Raw genomic sequence first — 12,687 nt, 5'->3', positions numbered from 1 at the left:
TCGCCATCTTAACGGTCTTCGGCTGTTCCTAGCCTGCTATGCAGGCTAGAGCAGAAGAGCGCCGATAACACTGATCTATGCTATGGCATAGCATTGATCAGTATATGCAATTAGAAGATTGCATGGTATAGGGGCTAGAAAAAAAAGTTATAGTGAATTGAATTAAACCTTCCATATTAAAAGTTTTGAATCACCCCCCCCCCCCCTTTCCCATTTTTTAAATAAAATAATCATATGTGGTACCGCCGCGTGCGTCAATGTCCGAACTATTAAAATATAAGGTTAGCTAAACCGCATGGTCGATGGCGTACATGTAAAAAACCACCAAATTGTTCATTTTTGGTTACTTTATATACCATAAAAAAATTATAAAAGCGATCAAAAAGTCCCATCAAAACAAAAATTGTTAGCCCTCTTTATAGCCCCGTATGCGAAAAAATAAAGTTATAGGGGTCAGAAGATGACCATTTTCAACATACTAATTTTGGTGCATGTAGTTATTTTTTAAAAGTAGTAAAGTAAAATAAAACCTATATAAATTGGGTGTCCTTGTCTACAGAATACAGATTAGGTGTCATTTTTACAGAAAAGAGCACGGTGTAGAAATAAAAGCCACCAAAACTTACAAAATGGGGGGGAGGGGGTTTCAATTTCACTCCACAAATATATAATTTTTTGTTTATTAAATCATTGATGTTGTTACAAAGTAAAATTGGCGCAAAAAACAAGCCCTTATATGGGTCTGTAGGTGCAAAATTGAAAGAGTTATGACTTTTAAGAGGGGAGAAGGAAAAAACAAAAGGGCAAAAACTAAAATTTGGCTTGGTCCTTAAGGTCAGAATGGGCTTCGTCCTTAAGGGGTTAATTTTATTTATATGTAGTTTATTCATTTATTTATAAATACAGATTTAAAAGCTAAAGTTCCTTAACATAAAATAGAATTTTTGCTATTTTTTTTTTCTGCAGTGCCCAGGGCTTTGTCAATTTTATAAGTCATTTTTTATTTTTTGAACTTCAGGTTTGGTATTATTTAAATTTTATTTTTAACATGTTTTTGCCCTCCATAAGGTCCAATAAAGACTTTTTTGGGGGGCATTTGTACATTACAGTATAATTTTATTTTATTGCTTATTTAACCTACAGTTGGGGCTGATGTATTAGGCCAAGTTACGGGAGGTAACTTGCTGCGATACGCTATAATGCTGATCTTGGTCTGCTAAGACTCTGCAGCTACCTGTTAGCATATTTTCTACCTTAATTCCACATGAATAAACAGTGCAGGTAAAAATGTGCCTGTATTCCTTACAGAAGTTAAATTTTACGGGCAATCCGCAAGAAATTCACACACAATCTGCATCTAGCGGAGAAAAAAAGTCCTATTGACTTCATTGGGCTTCTGCAGCCGAAGTCTGTAAAGAAAGAAGACATGACTTCTATTTTTGCGGGAATGCGTAACTTTAGCTGCAAAAATTCTGCTTTATGAATGGGACTGCAGAATCCCATTGAACTCCAATGGGCTTGAAACACACATGCAGAATTTCCATTTGGATTATAATGCGGAAATCCATGTGGAAATCCTGCCATGTGAAGATAGCCTAATGGCTCCTGCAGAGCTATGTACTGTGTATGTATCGATTGGGAAGGCCATGACAGTAATTAATCATCCCTTCCTGCTCTTGCAGAGTTAACTGCAAACCACCATCTATGGGTGGTCTGCAAGTGGTTAAGGGAACAGATTATCAGATTTAGTGTTATGACCTTTAGATTGTGGGTAATCTGTGGGCATCAATATATTTAAAGAGTAATTAGATCTGTCTAATCTATTTATATATTGGCCTGTAAGCATGTCAACAAGGGGGGGGGGGGGGGAATTCACAACCTATACAAAGAAAGATTTCTGCATCATGATACAGTCTCACTACTCAGTAAAGAACGCCCGTCTAAGCTCTTTGGTGTAGAATGTGATGGCAGTTAGTTTAGTTAAGGAATTCAGTCTCGTATGGTCTTTCTTTCTTTGGCTCCTCACTGTAGGGCTATCGGTTGAACTTTATGCATACTAGGGATCAACCGATTATCGGTTTGGCCGATATTATCGGCCGATAATCACGATTTTGGGCATTTTCGGCAATTACCTTGCCAATAAGCAGATAATGCACCGCGACCGCCGACCCGTCGCACCGCGATTGCCCCAAAGCAGCGGCCCGCTTTAAACCAATGATCTGTAGCGGGGGGATAAATAGCCGATAGCTTATACTGATATTCCGGTATAAGTTATCGGCCCTAACCTCCACCGATTATCGGTATCGGCCCTAAAAAAAACGATATCGGTGGATCCCTAATGCATACCCCACCAACTCAGCTGTTACTATGGAAACAATCATATTGTAATGCTGATTGCCCAGTGTAAGTGTTATAGATCGCGGGGGATGTTATAGATCCCCCCCCCCCCCCCCCCCCCCCCCCCCATCGCTATCACCTGGCAAGGGCTGTCAACGGGGTGGGCTGTGCTGTCCCCAGCAGGAAGCTGCGGCAGACACGCCTCTTCCTTGTATCTCTATCGGATACATGGAGGGGGCCCTTTGGATAGGGGATACGTTATATTCCGCTACAGTATTCCTTGAAAGAAGAACTTAACCGAAAAGTTCAGTTAGTTTCCTGTTCTTTGGGTCCCTCCTTATCTCTCTAAATAACTGTAATTTGAGGTAACGCTAAACGAAGATGTGCGGTCTCTATGCATGTTGAGGTCTAATAAAATATATCCGATGATTGACTGTTTACTGAATCCCATATTGGGTTATTATTCGTTGGCATTTTAATGATAGGTTGATCCAATCTCAGTCATGCTCTCCCTATCTTTTGTCAAGAGAAAAGAAGAAAGGCGCTCCCTGTGGAGTAAAGCCAGCATGAGGGCGGGGAAAAGGGAAGGAAAAAATTTCCGTGCTCACCCTGCTAAGTTGTGTAGTGGCATACACAACAATGCTGATCGCATGTGATTTGAGGATCACAATCCTGTAGTCTGCAGCCTTCCTGAGAGATGTGGAATAAATACAGGACTTCAAAAGACCAGGATTTTCGTCGCTGACCACGGAGAAATGAACAAAGCCTAGGTAAAGGAATGGAGGTTTAATAGCAACGCATTTCACCGAATGCGAGGCTTGATCAGGCTGATGAAGCCTCTCATGCGGTGAAACGCGTTGCTATTAAACCTCCATTCCTTTACCTGAGCTATGTTCATTTCTCCGTGGTCAGCGCCGAAAATCCTGCTCTTTTGAAGTCCTATCTTTTGTCAGGAAGGCAAAGTGAAGTTGATGCCTAGATATTAAGAGGTGCAGGCCTCTCAACAAATCTTGCGCACACGTGGATGCCTGTGCGACAGCCTTAGAAATCTACACCAGGTGTGAGCTAGCATAGGTTTTCACTATAATTCACAAAAAAAATACATTCAATTTAAAAGGGTAGCTAACCTTTTTAGCAGTATTTTTTTTTCCAACTTACTCTTTAATGCATAATACCTGTACTTTCAAAAGCATGTTAAAAACCTGCATGGTTTCATTGTATTAACCCTTCTGAGTGATGACAAGGTGATTTTAGTGGTTATTTCTCGTTCTCTCCTATGCCATGGCATAATGTTGGAGAAGGGGCACTTGATTGTGTCACCACTGCTGCTCTAAGTGCAGCACAGAGGATGTCAGGGGAAGGTCAAACCTGCTGAGAGCCCCTGTACCTGAGCCTGCTGGCCAGGTAATAAGAACAGGGGGAGGAGGGAAGGGGAAAAGTGATGTGGCACAAGGGGGGGGGGGGGGAGAGATGATTTTTTTTTTTTTTTTATGGGGCACAGGGGGAATAAAGTGGCATAGGGGGATGAAATGGTACAGGGGGTGGTAAAGAGGGGGATGATGGATTTGCAGAGGGTAATAAAGGGGGGAGTGAAATAGCACAAGGGGGTCAAGGGGAAATGATGTGGCACAGGGGGGTGAGGGGGATCATTTGGTACATGGCACTGGGTATAAAGGGGATAAAATTGTATAGGCTGTTAAGTGGTGATTCCACTGTAATATTGCTTTTTATCATGGTTTTATAGGTAATTACACTTTGGAGTGAGTACAGTATTCGGTCATTTAACCTGTCCAGGACACAGGGCATATGCATACGCCCTGCATCCCGAGTCCTTAAGGACTGGATACGCCCGTGGGAATTCCGGTCCCCGCCGCTAGCCGGTTGGGGAAAGGATCGAGATGCCTGCTGAAATCATTCAGCATCCAGGCATGCTGGGAGTTGGAGTTCTGTAACATCTGTCCCTTCAGATTTAATTTTCATGAATTTTTTGAAAATTGCTGCTCTACTTTGAAGCCCTCTAACTTTTTCAAAAGCAAAAATATGTCCATTTTATGATGCTAACATAAAGTGGACATATTGTATTTGTGAAGAAAAAATAAAATTTATTGTGAATATCCATTTTCCTTACAAGTAGAGAGCTTCAAAGTTAGAAAAATGCAAAATTTAAAAAATGTTCATGACATTTTGTGATTTTTCACCAAAAAAAGGATACAAGTAGTGCCGAAAATTTACCACCAAAATAAAGTAGAATATGTCACGAAAAAACTATCTCTGAATCAGAATATTCGGTAAAAGCGTTTTCGCGTTATTAATTCATAAAGCGACGGTCAGAATTGCGAAAAAGGGCTGCGTCCTTAAGGGGTTAAAAAGATTGAGCTTTTTTTTTTTTTTTTTTTTCCCCTCCCCCAAATAGGGGACATCTCTCAATAGCGGACACTTTTATTTTCGGTTGAAAGTGTCCATTATTGGGAGATTCTACTGTACTTGGTAACACAAGTATTTACACAATGGTCATCTGCCCAAAACTCTATGGGTAGTAAGAGATGATGGATAAGCCCTGATTTATACCCTTCGGGCACAGTGTTAACTTTCTAGCACAGAATGGCTCAGGATAAATTATTTAACTCAAGCCATTCCACTCTGCACAACACTATCTAGGCCCCGCTCCCCCCTTGTGTTGCGTCTTGGTTGCTCTGCTGCTAGAGAGAGAATTCCCCACATTGTTAGCCATTGTTAGGAGTGGATCATAAAGGACAGGAGAATATGTAGGAAAGAATCTACTTTTCTGGCTTTACTAATCCACTTTGACTGCAAAGACTGCATCAAAATATATATATTATATAAAACTGGCTTTATTTCTGGTTTGTTCTTCTTAACACCAGCACATTTATAACCTACCTCCGGACGCCCACGAACACTTTCCAATTTAATTTCATTCAACAGGTTGGATAGTGGATATCATCTCAAGATTCCTATGTGATGTTTTTACATGAAATTTTCCTGAAATAGCATTTTTGGTTAAAAATTGCTGTCAATGCTGCTGAGAAATGTCCTTTTGTATGGACATAGTTTGTACATAACACTTCGTTCCCTGTTTCTGTTTAATATTATATGTAAATGTATCGATTGCAGTTGAATAGCCATTAAGTGTTCATTAGTCATGTTGATTATTGGTAATGTGAGCACATTCCTAACCTGCAAAATATCCTGAGAACCAGGGTGTTTATTTCAATTAAAATATATAAGCTAATTTTTAATTTCCCATATACATTTCCTATACGTTAAAGGACCCTTACATTGCTGCTACATTCACTTAAGTGACTGCTCATTTATGAAAACAGGAATGCAATTAAATTTGAATGTGACTATAAAAAAAGTTCAGATTGTGCAAACTTGCTCAAGCTGTCTTCAACAAATAAGCTATGGTCTAAACGTATTTGTCTTGTGTGTTATTTATGAGATTTTTATTATGGTAATGCCACAATAAAATGTTGCTTTACAAATTTGTGATATCATTGTATTTATACTTTGTGACTTTCAAGGCTATGGATACCTTTTTTGAGAAGCATTTTTTTGTACTAGTTTTGGTAGAAAAAACACTTTCTTCATAGATCTGTATTAAAAAAATAATAATAATAAAAACTACAAAATAATTATTTATTTTATATTTTTTTTCAGTAAAGTTAATCAATTAATTCTATTGGGCTGCTTATCAGCTTTTCTTTCCTCTCCTGACGCATATTGGGATAGAAGAAAACAAAAAAACAAGGAGTGCTCCCTGGTATGGTATATCAAATGGTGTGCACCCTCCACCACACTAAAGTGATATACTGACCTGCTGAGTTCTACCTTCCTTACAACCAGAGTTGTTCACCTAGGTGTAAGTGAATTATGGCTGCAGCACTCTGACAGGTATCAGACTCCAAGGAGGAAACCGATATGGAATAGCAAAAACACAAGCAAAAAACGGCCCAGGAGATGCTACTCATATCTTGAACACAAAAGGACCCAGGCCAGCACAGATCAACGTATATTTTATTTTTAACAGTAAGGACGACGTGTTTTGGCACTAACTAGAGCTTTCCTCAGGTCCAGCAAGAGTTCCCCAGAAGGTTGTCTAGACGTACTGGGGTTCTGGTCCGGAGGTCCTGTGTGCTTGCTGTGCTGCCGTGGTCTAAGGCAGCGGGCCTAAAACCACGGCAGCACAGCAAGCACACAGGACCTCCGGACCAGAACCCCAGTACGTCTAGACAATCTTCTGGGGAACTCTTGTTGGACCTGAGGAAGGCACTAGTTAGTGCTGAAACGTGTCGTCCTTACTGTCAATAATAAAATATATACATTGTCCTGTGTTGGCCTGGGTCTTTTGTGCTCAAGATATGAGCGGCAACTCCTAGAACATTTTTTGCTTGTGTTTTCGCTATTCCTCCCCTGGAGGAACTTCTGCGCCGATTTTATGACAAACTGATTTATGACAAAAAAACTGACATTTCCATTCGGACATAAATTAACTTTGACTCAGGAAAGAGAAGGGATAAGAAGCCTGTCAGAGTTGCTTCTCATGGTTGTTTGGGGTTATTTCTTAAAGGGAACCTGTCACACTATAAAAATGCACTACAATCTCCAGGCAGCATGTTATACTGCAGGAGAAACTGAGCAGATTAATTTATAATTTTGTGTAAATATTTCAAGGATAACTCTTAATTTATTCATTTAAACCCCCTTCTCATGTGGGTGGCCCTACTCAGTGATTAACAGCTGTCTGTCTGTGCATGTAGAGAGCGGAATTGGGCCACCCACATGAGCAGAAATGTACACAAATCAATTTGGAAATTTACACAAAGATATAATATAAATAAATATATATATTTAATTTTTATAATTTTATAATTTTTTTTTATATTTAGTTTTAAGGGTCAAGTATTTTCTTCAGGGAGAGGAACACCGCTTCCGGTGTAAAACGGAGATTCAAAAAGGCCATTAGCACTCCGCGGGCAAGACCCCCGAAACAGCTGTCTGCAGATGGTTCAGATATATATACACACACAAAGTTGATGGTTTATTCCAGAACGTGCAAAAGACAACGTTTCGCCAGCCTCACACTGGCTTTTTCAAGTGAGGAATAGTGACAAACAAGGTATATATGGACCGCCCTAAGGCCGCCCACATCATCATGTGATCAATTAGGAATCATTTACATATCAAAACATCACATAGTGGTAAGTGACAGTGTCAACATCTTTACATCTTACTATATAGAACAGGTGCGTCATTTACATACACAAATATACACATAAAGGTGCCAGTGAGTCATGGCGATCAATCATATGTTGTTTCATATTGAGTTCATACTGATCTCCAGTGGTAAAAGTTTATTGGTGATGTCAGTGGTGATGGTGATTACCTCACAGGGATGTGCCATGATGTCCGCGGTATACAGGATTCACAGTTTCTGCTGGAGAGCTGGATGGCGTGTCTCGATCCTACTTCCGGGTTTGTGAGCGGGTTGCTCTCCAGCGGCCGCTGCGTCCATAGCAACCGCTCGCCTGGATGTTCCGTCACATGCGCATGCTCAAAGAGGGTACAGTGGGGAAAAAGCAATCTCTCCCTATCACTGCGGACTGCGTCTGAAGTAGCGTTCATAGTTACCAGTCTTACTGGCCGGTAATGCAGTAAAGAATTGCAATATCTGAACAGGGCAAGTTTGCACAGAGGGAAAAATGTTGAACAGATGCTGAGCAGTGTTGGTAGGTCACTTCACAGCAATGGTTACGGGGTTGGCTAGCAACCTCGGTGTCGCCCTTAGCAACCATTGGAGAAAAAAGAGGCTGGGTTCAGGTCAAAGGTACAGTATCCGCATCAGTAAAGTCGGTGTGGCTAGACAGATTACATATCTCCCATATCAGGTCTGTTTAGTACCGATCGGTGTGTACGAACCGATATCCAATCTCCAAGTCGGTGTATCTGAACCGATCCTTTGGGAGTAATCTGGAAAAATAGAAGATATTAGAGCAGAACCCATAAACTCTGGCAAGCATACTCAGTCAAATTAGGGATAGCAGGTCACATACCTATGCGTATCGGGTCACGTGGGATGTGAGTAACGGAGAGGTCCATGGACATGGGCCAATCTCTCACTGGAAATGTGGTTCCTCTGTATGTTTCAGAGTATTAAACATGTATCCATAATCCCATGCACTTGCGAGGCAGTGATGCTAGAGTTCCCCCACCGTGTATAACATTCATCCCAGAGTATACATAGGGTATAAAGGGGAGAGCAGAAATTACCAGGGACCGAACACCAAAGTTCATCCACAGTGCATATTAGCCCATGTAGTTCAGTGCAGGATACGGAGGTCCAAATATGGTACAAGAGGAGATAGAAGATTGACATCATGGCCATTCCCCATTCGGCAATGTTTCTAAAAAATAAAATAAAACAAGTTTACTATAAAATATCAAGTTTAAGTATATCACTATTCACCTACATATGGACCGAGGCAAAACACAGAAGGAGCTATACCAACCAGACTCCAACACCACTTTCTACCGTCTGAGCATTTTGAGTAATACTGTAAATTCAACGTTTAAACCATTGGGTTTCCGGCATTTAAGGTAAAAAATCCACTTAGGATAACTACCCTGCAAACTAGAGAACTCGAGTGGATTTTTGACTTTAAATGCCGGAAACCCAATGGTTTAAATGTTGAATTTACAGTATTACCCAAAATGCTCAGAAGGTAGAAAGTTGTGTTGGAGTCTGGTTGGTATAGCCCCTTCTGTGTTTTGCCTCGGTCCATATGTAGGTGAATAGTGATATACTTAAACTTGATATTTTATACTAAATTTGTTTTATTTTTTTTAGAAACATTGTCGAATGGGGAATGGCTATGATGTCACAATCTTCTATCTCCTCTTGTACCATATTTGGACCTCCGTATCCTGCACTGAACTACATGGGCTAATATGCACTCTGTGGATGATCTTTGGTGTTCGGTCCCTGGTAATTTCTGCTCTCCCCTTTATACCCTATGTATACTCTGGGATGAATGTTATACACTGTGGGGGAACTCTAGCATCACTTCCTCGAAAGTGCGTGGGTATGGGATTATGGATACATGTGGTTCCTCTGTATGTTTCAGAGTATTAAACATTTCCAGTGAGAAATTGGCCCATGTCCATGGACCTCTCAGTTACTCACATCCCACGTGACCGAAACGCATAGGTATGTGACCTGCTATCCCTGATTTGACTGTGAGTGTGCTTGCCAGAGTTTATGGGTTCTGCTCTAATATCTTCTATTTTTCCAGATTACTCCCAAGGGATCGGTTCAGACACACCGACTTGGAGATTGGATATCGGTTCATACACACTGATCGGTACTAAACAGACCTGATATGGGAGATATGTAATCGGTCCAGACACACAGACTTTACTGATGCGGATACTCTACCTTTGACCTGAATCCAGACTCTTTTTTTTTTTTTCTCCAAAGGTTGCTAAGGGCGACACAGAGGTTGCTAGCCAACCCTGTAACCATTGCTGTGAAGTGACCTACCAACACTGCTCAGCATCTGTTCAACATTTTTCCCTCTGTGCAAACTTGCCCTGTTCAGATATTGCGATTCTTTACTGCATTACCGGCCAGTAAGACTAGTAACTATGGACGCTACTTCAGACGCAGGCGCACTCTGCAGTGATACGAAGAGATTGCTTTTTCCCCACCGTACCCTCTTGGAGCATACGCATGTGACGGAACATCCGGGCGAGCGGTTGCTATGGACGCAGCGGCCGTGCGGCCAATGTAGAGCAACCCGCTCACAAACCCGGAAGTAGGATCGAGACACACCGCCATCCAGCTCTCCAGGAGAAACTGTGAATCCTGTATACCGCGGACATCATGGCACATCCCTGTGAGGTAATCACCATCACCAATGAACTTTTACCACTGGAGATCAGTATGATCTCAATATGAAACCACATATGATTGATCGCCATGACTCACTGGCAACTTTGTGTATGTAAATGACGCACCTGTTTTTCTATATAGTAAGATGTAAAGATGTTGACACTGTCACTTACCACTATATGATGTTTTGATATGTAAATGATGCCTAATTGATCACATGATGATGTGGGCGGCCTTAGGGCGGTCCATATATACCTTGTGTTTGTCACTATTCCTCACCTGAAAAAGCCAGTGTGAGGCTGGCAAAACGTTGTCTTTTGCATGTTATGGAATAAACCGTCAACTTTGATTGCATCCTATTCTGCATTTCTGGATTAAGGAACCGCTGGACCCAGGCTCCAAGTATGCGAGCACCCCGCATCTATTATCAGCCAATACTGCTTGATGTGCTGCTTCTATTTGGATTTTTTCTATCTATATAATATCTATCTATATAATATAATATATTATATATCTATATAATATAATATATATATCTGTATTTTATATATATATATATATATGTATCTATATCTATATCTCTCTATCCCCTTAAGGACCCAGCCCAAATATACCTTAAGGACCCGGCCATTTTTTGAACATCTGACCACTGTCACTTCAAGCATTAATAACTCTGGGATGCTTTTACCTTTCACTCTGATTCCGAGATTGTTTTTTCATGACATATTCTACTTTATGTTAGTGGTAAAATTTTGTCCATACTTGTATCATTTCTTGGTGAAAAATTGAAAAATTTTATGAAAAAAATTGAAAAATTTGCATTTTTTTTTTACTTTGAAGCTCTCTGCTTATAAGGAAAATGGACATTCCAAATAAATTATAGATTGATTCACATATACAATATGTCTACTTTATGACTGCATCATAAAGTTTACATGTTTTTACTTTTGAAAGACATCAGAGGGCTTCAAAGTTCTGCAGCAATTTTCTAATTTTTCACAAAATTTTCGAAATCGGAATTTTTCAGGGACCAGTTCAGTTTTGAAGTGGATTTGAAGGGCCTTCATATTAGAAATACCCCACAAATGACCCCATTATAAAAACTGCACCCCTCAATGTATTCAAAATTACATTCAGTAAGTGTTAACCCTTTAGGTGTTTCACAGGAATAGCAGCAAAGTGAAGGAGAAAATTCAAAATCTTCATTTTTTACACTCGCATGTTCTTGTAGACCCAGTTTTTGAATTTTTACAAGTGGTAATAGGAGAAAAAGCCCCAAAATTTTGTAACCCAATTTCTCTCGAGTAAGGAAATACCTCCATATGTATATTTCAAGTGTTCGGCAAGCGCACATGGGGGGCATGTCACATTTAGAAAGCCTCTATGGTGCCAGAACAGCAGAAAACCCCACATGTCATGCAATTTTAGTGTGAAATTTTTTTTTCACACTAAAGTGCAGTTTTTCCCCCAAATTTACCATTTTTACAAAGGGTAATGGGAGAAAATGCCCCCCCAAATTTGTAACCCCATCTCTTCTGAGTAGGGAATTACCCCATGTTAGGACGTAAAATGCTTTGCAGGTGAACTACAATACTCAGAAGAGAAGGAGTCACATTTGGCTTTTTGAAAGCAACTTTTGCTGAAATGGTTTTTTGGGGGCATGTCGCATTATGAAGCCCCTGTGGTGCCAGAACAGGAAAAAATGCCCACATGGCATATTATTTTGGAAACTACACCCCTCAAGGAACATAACAAGGGGTCCGCTGAGCCTTAACACCCCACAAGTGTTTGACGACTTTTCGTTAAAGTTGGATGTGTAAATGGAAAAAAAAAAACTTTTTTTTTTACTAAAATGCAGTTTTTCCCCTAAATTTAACATTTTACAAGGGGTAATAGGAGAAAATTACCCCCAAAATTTGTAACCCCATTTCTTCTGAGTATGGAAATACCCCATGTTAGGACGTAAAGTGCTCTGCTGGCGAACTACAATGCTCAGAAGAGGAGGAGTGCCATTGAGCTTTTGGAAAGAGAATTCGTTTGGAATGGTAGTCAGGGGCCATGTGCGTTTACAAAGCCCCCCATGGTGCCAGAACAGTGGATCCCCCCACATGTGACCCCATCTTGGAAACTACACCCCTCACAGAATTTAATAAGGGGTGCAGTGAGTATTTACACCCCACTGGCGTTTGCACAGCCCACTGTTCCAAAGATCTGTCAAATGAAAAATTACATTTTTCATTTTTACGGACCACTGTTCCAAAAAATCTGTCAGACACCTGTGGGGCGTAAATTCTCACTGTACCCCTTATTACATTACGTGAGGGGTGTAGTTTCCAAAATGGGCTCTTCACTAGTCGGACCAATATATGGAGGGTTAAATTAATTTATCAACCTATAGATCCCTATTAATAGGAATCCAAAAATCCCTAATTTCCCATATA

The 12,687-nt window shown here is 40.5% G+C and overlaps 1 protein-coding gene across 1 annotated transcript in view; it reads left to right on the top strand.

The window, feature by feature from the left end:
* The window catches only part of DNA2 (DNA replication helicase/nuclease 2), a 143,046-nt gene that overhangs the window by 67,908 nt on the left and 62,451 nt on the right, over positions 1–12,687 (top strand). The gene's annotated exons all lie outside the window — the stretch shown is intronic.

This window comes from Hyla sarda, chromosome 7 (assembly GCF_029499605.1).
Source record: "Hyla sarda isolate aHylSar1 chromosome 7, aHylSar1.hap1, whole genome shotgun sequence".
NCBI classification, from domain to species: domain Eukaryota; kingdom Metazoa; phylum Chordata; class Amphibia; order Anura; family Hylidae; genus Hyla; species Hyla sarda.
This window is presented reverse-complemented; position numbering and strand designations above follow the sequence as displayed.